Here is a 6,426-nt window from a genome sequence, read left to right as displayed (position 1 = left end):
TAATTACGCATTTACGGGAGGCGAGAATGTTCCTAATGACACTGGGAGGAGAAAGGAGGGAGAGAGGGGTAGAGGGGAAAAAGGTAGGAGGAACGGTATGGGGGGACTGAGGTTCATTGTTAGGCAAGTGATTTACGAGAAGTCGGGGGGCTCCTAGGCTCTGCCAGTGAGGGATATATCTGCCTGCCAACGCTATAGCACTGTGCTCGGGGCCTTTGTGTCCATTGTGGCATGGCCAGTGAGGGTGTGTGTGTGTGTGTGTGTGTGTGTGTGTGTGTGTGTGTGTGTGTGTGTGTGTGTGTGTGTGTGTGTGTGTTTGAAGAGCGGTGCGGCGCAATCACTGGACCAGACTGAGGCCCATATCTCACCCACAGACCACACTGAGATCAAAGGGATGTACTGTTCCTTTAAAGCAGTGGTACCCAAACTGTGGGGCGCGCCCCAGAGCGGTCAGCGGGGGCTTGGGGTCCCCCCCCCCCCACCAATTTTTTTTTTTAATATAAAAGAATATTAAGTAACTCAGTCCGGCTTTAAACTTACTCTTGAAAGTTGTAATAGTAGAATGCACACGGTGCAATTTCGAAATTGGGTATTGCATCATCAGTTTTCCTCTAGTCATGTCAGTCATTGCAGACCTTAGAGAGCTATTTATAACTTGCAAGAAATGTCCAGATCAATTAGCCCATGTCAGCTAAATTGTTTGAATTATAAAAATAAAAAAAATGGCCCATAGATATTGTTGTAAAAGGTTTGGTCACCTGCTCTAAAGGAACCTCGCATGCCTTTAAAAACGTCACAACATTTGCAGGGTAGTCAGTAGTGCACGCTGCCCCAGCCCATCTCACTAGCTATACCGTCTTAATACTGAACCAGATCCAACACTACATAGCAAAATGATGTACATGTTAACGTTATCTGGGATTTAGCCATCATCTTCAGTATTTCTGAAGGACGGTTGGTGTTCCTAGATGAAGGCCGACATTAGCGTTGTTAGTGTCAGTCTTAATAATAAATGAGTGACACACTATATCAATAAAATCCCAGTAAAACAACAACTTTTCAGCATCACTGTGTCTTCTTCAGGGTCATACCAACTCAGCCAAACAGGGCCATTGTGTAGTATTAGTGAAATGAGGTCATCTCCTCTGTAGACTAGGCCAGACAGAAATAAGGGGTGGGAGCTGAGTGCTGTCTGACAGGCACCATTCTCAGAGGGTCTCCATGTGTCACCACTTGACCTTCCACGCCTCCAGGAGACTGCTCCAGGCAAATATCCATTTACCAAAGCAGGAGAAACAGACATGGGACTGCATCCAAAATGGCACCCTACTCCCTATATAGTGCACACATTTTTACAAAAGTAGTAAAAAGTAGTGTACTAGAAAGGGAATAAGGTGCCATTTGGAAAGGACACATGGTTTTAGCGTGTCCCTGGTCACTGGTCGAACATGTGAGAGAGGACTGAAAGACATGCTTCGTGTCAGTGATTCCTAGTCGATGATTCCATTACACACTGTCTGACAGCATTGTCTTGCTTTTCTTGAGAAGAAACCATTAAAAACACACAGCACATAGCGCTCCAGTAAAGAGTTCAATCATGATGAGTGAGGATCAAAAAGGCTTCGGAAATATGTCTTGGGAAATCGGCTGACGGGTGTTAACAAACATTTCCATCCATAACATTCCTGATCCACATCGACTGTAACACAGCACGTGACGATAACATAAAATCTTCATGAAATAACAACTCACCACACTGGATCATGTTGTTCTGTCTGTCCATTACCCCAAGCACGTCACTACACCCGCAATAACATCTGCTAAATATGTGTATATGTGACCAACACAGTTGGATTTGATTTAATGTAGCAGTGAACAGCGAAAGCCAGCCAGCTAAACAGGGATGTTGATGCTAGCTAAACCCAAAAGCAGTGAATTATTTAATGTTTGTGTTGTTTTGACCACCATGCTGATCTAACGCTCTACAGGAGACCCATGAATCATATGGAGGAGCTCTGTAGAGCATGATCAAACACACCAGTCAGGATGCTCAAACACACCTGTGAACAGCAGGATCAGGGTGGGTCTCCTCCTTCTCTCACCTAATGATCAGACAGTCTTGACAAACCTCCGTCTACTCTGGGGATTCCAATAACCCACTGCTGACATTGTGTTCGCACAAGCTTCAACTCTTACCCTACGAGGTCCAGAGGCCTGCTAGTTTTCTGTTTTACCGGATAATGAATTGCACCCACCTGGTGTCCCAGGTCTAAATCAGACCCTGATTAGGGGGGAACAAATGAAAAAACTGCAGTGGAACTGGCTTTAAGAACAAGAGTTGAGTTTGAGGGGTATAAACCATTTTGGTCATGAATTTTGGAACCACCTTGTCAAAGGCTTGCATCGAAAACAGCAGAACTAGAGAACAACAAGGCAGGACAGGAAACTGTCATCTGCTAGCTATAGAGCCCAACCCCTCTCTGGAGTTGGAGAGAGCTCTGTCTAAATCAATTTTATTAAGAATGTACTCGCTGTTCCATTAATCAGACTGACTGCTTCTCCTCTCTGACCCCAACTTTAAATAACAGATGGGCCCATCGATTGCTACCCCTACGCTGATGACTGGGAGCCCCCGAGCAAAAGGCCGCTGACCCCCGGCCCATTTAATCCATCATGCAGGGAGGAGAGAGGGGATGTGTGTGTGTGTGTGTGTGGGGGGGCTGCGAGCAGAAAGGTTAGGAGAGTAGGATGCCTTACTTTGTCCAACAGAGAGCCAGGTACATTCCTCCATCCTCATATATACAGCGCATTCTGAAAATATTCAGACCCCTTGACTTTATTCACATTTTGTTACATTACAACCCTATTCTAAAATGGATTACATTATTTTCAGTCTACACACAATACTATTATTTTCAGTCTACACGAAAACAGGTTTAGAAATGTTTGCAAATGTATTCAAAATAAAAAACAGAAAAACCTTATTTACGTAAGTATTCAGACCCTTTGCTATGAGACTCGAAATTGATCATCCTTGTGATGTTTCTACAACTTGATTGGAGTGTACCTGTGGTAAATTAAATTGATTGGACATGATTTGAAAAGATACACCCTTGTCTATATAAGGTCCCACACTTGACAGTGCATGTCAGAGCAAAAACCAAGCAATGAGGTCGAAGGAATCATCCGTGGAGCTTCAAGGCACAGATCTGTGGAAGGGTACAAAAATAATTCTGCAGCATTGAAGGTCCTCAAGAACACATTCTTGAGGACCTCTGGTCTGATGAAATCAAGACTGAATACTTTGGCCTGAATGCCAAGTGTCACGTCTGGAGGAAACTTGGCACCATCTTTACGGTGAAGCATGGTGGAGGCAGCATCATGCTGTGGGGATGTTTTTCAGCGACAGGGACTGGGAGACTAGTCAGGAGAGGGAAAGATGAACGGCGCAAAGTACAGAGAGATCCTAGATGAAAATCTGCTCCACAGCGCTCAGGACCTCGGACTAGGGCGAAGGTTCACCTTCCAGCAGGACAACGACCCTAAGCACACAGCCAAGACAATGCAAGAGTGGTTTTGGGACAAGTCTCAATGTCCTTGAGAGGCCCAGCCAGAGACCGGAATTGAACCCGATCAAACATCTCTGGAGATACCTGAAAATAGCTGTACAACAATGCTCCTCATCCAACCTGACAGAGCTTGAGAGGATCTGCAGAGAAGAATGGGAGAAACTCCCCAAATACAGATGTGCCAAGCTTGTAGCGTCATACCCAAGACGCAAAGCTGTAATCGGTGCCAAAGGTACTTCAACAAAGTAGAGTAAAGGGTCTGAATACTTATGTAAATGTGATATTTCAGTTTATTTGTAATAAATATGCAAACATTTCTAAAAACCTGTTTTTACATTATGGGGTATTGTGTGTAGACTGATGAGGGAAAAAAATACATTTTAATCAATTCTAGAATAATCAAAATGTGGAAAAAGTCAAAGGGTCTGAATACTTTCCGAACGCACTGTACAACCTCATGGTGTAACGTAGGCTCTGTCCATGGTCCAGACCAGACCAGACCAGACCAGACCAGACCAGACCAGACCAGACCAGACCAGACCAGACCAGACCAGACCAGACCAGACCAGACCAGACCAGACCAGACCAGACCAGACCAGACCAGACCAGGATAGATAGATAGATAGATAGATAGATAGATAGATAGATAGATAGATAGATAGATAGATAGATAGATAGATAGATAGATAGATAGATAGATAGATAGATAGATAGATAGATAGATAGGAGCTCCTCAGGACGAGCCAGCCTTGCTGCCAAGCCAAGCATGCAGGTGCCTTCTGCAGCCCTTGGGGCAGACGGCGGAGCAGCCGAACCACAATGATGATCAACATTCCCGTCCTCCGCCATCCACTCCACCCTCTATCAGGTAATTACATGTGGATGATTAAATCATGGTTATTCACCGAAACAGTACAACAAAATATAAAACAATCTTTTTTACAAAAAAGGTAATTGCGGCCCAGCCAATTTGCTGCAGTGTTTACGAGAGGTTTGGAGCGAGCGGTCCAGACTGGTTCACTGTGAATGAGCTACGTTTAAAGAGCGGTGGGGTGTGTAAAACGTTGAGCGGGCCTGTGTGTGGCGGGCCGTTCCACCCAATTGACCCCACGATGCAGAGAGACAGGTGATGGGCCACAGCAGTTAGCCAGCCGTGAGTGATGGGCTGGGCTGCCATGCTTGAGACTTAATCATCCCTTATGGCATCTAAAATGGCAACGAGCCAGAGAAATTAACGTTGGCACAATCTGTGAAGAAATACATTTTGGGAGGAAAATTCTAAAAGCAGTGCATGCATGGAAATGCCCATCCGCAAGGATTAGTACACACACATACCTGTTCCCAAACATTTGGTTTCAAAACCAAGACAGTGAGAAATAGTGTTCTTTCTGTATAAGATCTAACACTTGACCTTACGATTTAATGACAGAGGAAATTGCGGCAGTGACATTTCCCTCCCTTGGTCTGTTCATGCGGGAGTTTGCTCTGTACTGTAAATCAAACGGGCATTTCGATGACATTTCAGCGGATCATGTCTGCCTCACTTCACATCTCCTTTAAACACACCCCCAGACAGAGAGGTCCGTACTCCACTCCCAGGCCCAGCCAAGGCCTAAACGTTCTTCAACCACAGGCAGAATTGGATGAACAGACACGATCCAAAATCGGCAGCAAGACCACAAAACAATATCAAAAGAGCACCGGGTAGAAGGATATGGGATCATCACATGACATTGTAATGATTACGTCACCATCCAGGCAGCACAACAGATCAGGAATAACATAAGGGCTTGGATCAGCTGCCAGCCGCCCAGGAGAAAGAGATGGCGTCACCACACGTCGCCTCGAGAGCAATGAGCCAAATACATATGGTGGTGTAGAGCGATGGAATGAGAGCGGCCAGAGCAGCTCAAATGGAGGGGGATTGGATAGTCGGAGTAAGCAGGGAGTTAAGGGGGACGGGCAGGCGGGGCGTGCTGGCATGATTTACCTGCATCACCACCTGCTGCCAGGCCAGGGGTTGGCTGTTGGGTGGCAGGTTAGCATTAGGCCCAGTCCCTCCCAGCCTGTCGGCTGTTATGTTGGAACGCTCCAGCTGCAGGGAGACGTTGCGTCGCTCCTCCTCCAGCGCCCGGGTCAGACGCTCGAAACGCGCCTCCTGCTCTTTCACCGAAGCCAGGATACTGGCGGCCGAGCACACCTCATAGTCCTCCATGGCTGAGGGTGGCCGGATGTTGAGTCAGGGGAGCAGGGCTAGGTTGGACTGAGCTGAGCTTTAATAGGTAAGTCAGAGGTCAGCAGGGAGGGGATGGAGAGAAGGAGGGGGTCATCAGGTCAATACCGACACTCAACCTGTCTGACATGGTTGCTTGATGGCTGTATTCTACTAAACACGAAGATGCCCATGAAGACAGAAGAATAATTCTTTTTAAAAACACTTAATTCAATTGTGTTGTGATTGTAACACCAATTACAGGAAAATGAGGGTATGTTCCAAATACAGAGTGAGCCAAATACACAGTCCCACATAGGTGTCAAAACATGGATGAGCATTGCACACAATTGCAAACAATCTTCAAATAGACAATTGGCGGTGGTTCAGGATGATGTGATTCTCCTCCACAAATGTCTGTCTTACTTCACCTGGTAGCGCTATCAATGCAACTGCTCATTTCCAGTACATGCACATGCCCAGCATTGATGCATGTGGAAGAGACCCACAGTACATTTCCACAGGCATACACCCAAGACGTGCATGCTCCACAACTTGACTTGCCAACCATGCCTATATGATACTGTTCCCATCACGAGCTTCCGTAAACAGACACAAAATGATGTATAGCCTATGTCACTGTTA

This window comes from Salvelinus namaycush, chromosome 1 (genome assembly GCF_016432855.1).
Source record: "Salvelinus namaycush isolate Seneca chromosome 1, SaNama_1.0, whole genome shotgun sequence".
Lineage (NCBI taxonomy): Eukaryota > Metazoa > Chordata > Actinopteri > Salmoniformes > Salmonidae > Salvelinus > Salvelinus namaycush.
The sequence above is the reverse complement of the archived record's forward strand: the minus strand, read 5'-3'. Positions refer to the sequence as shown.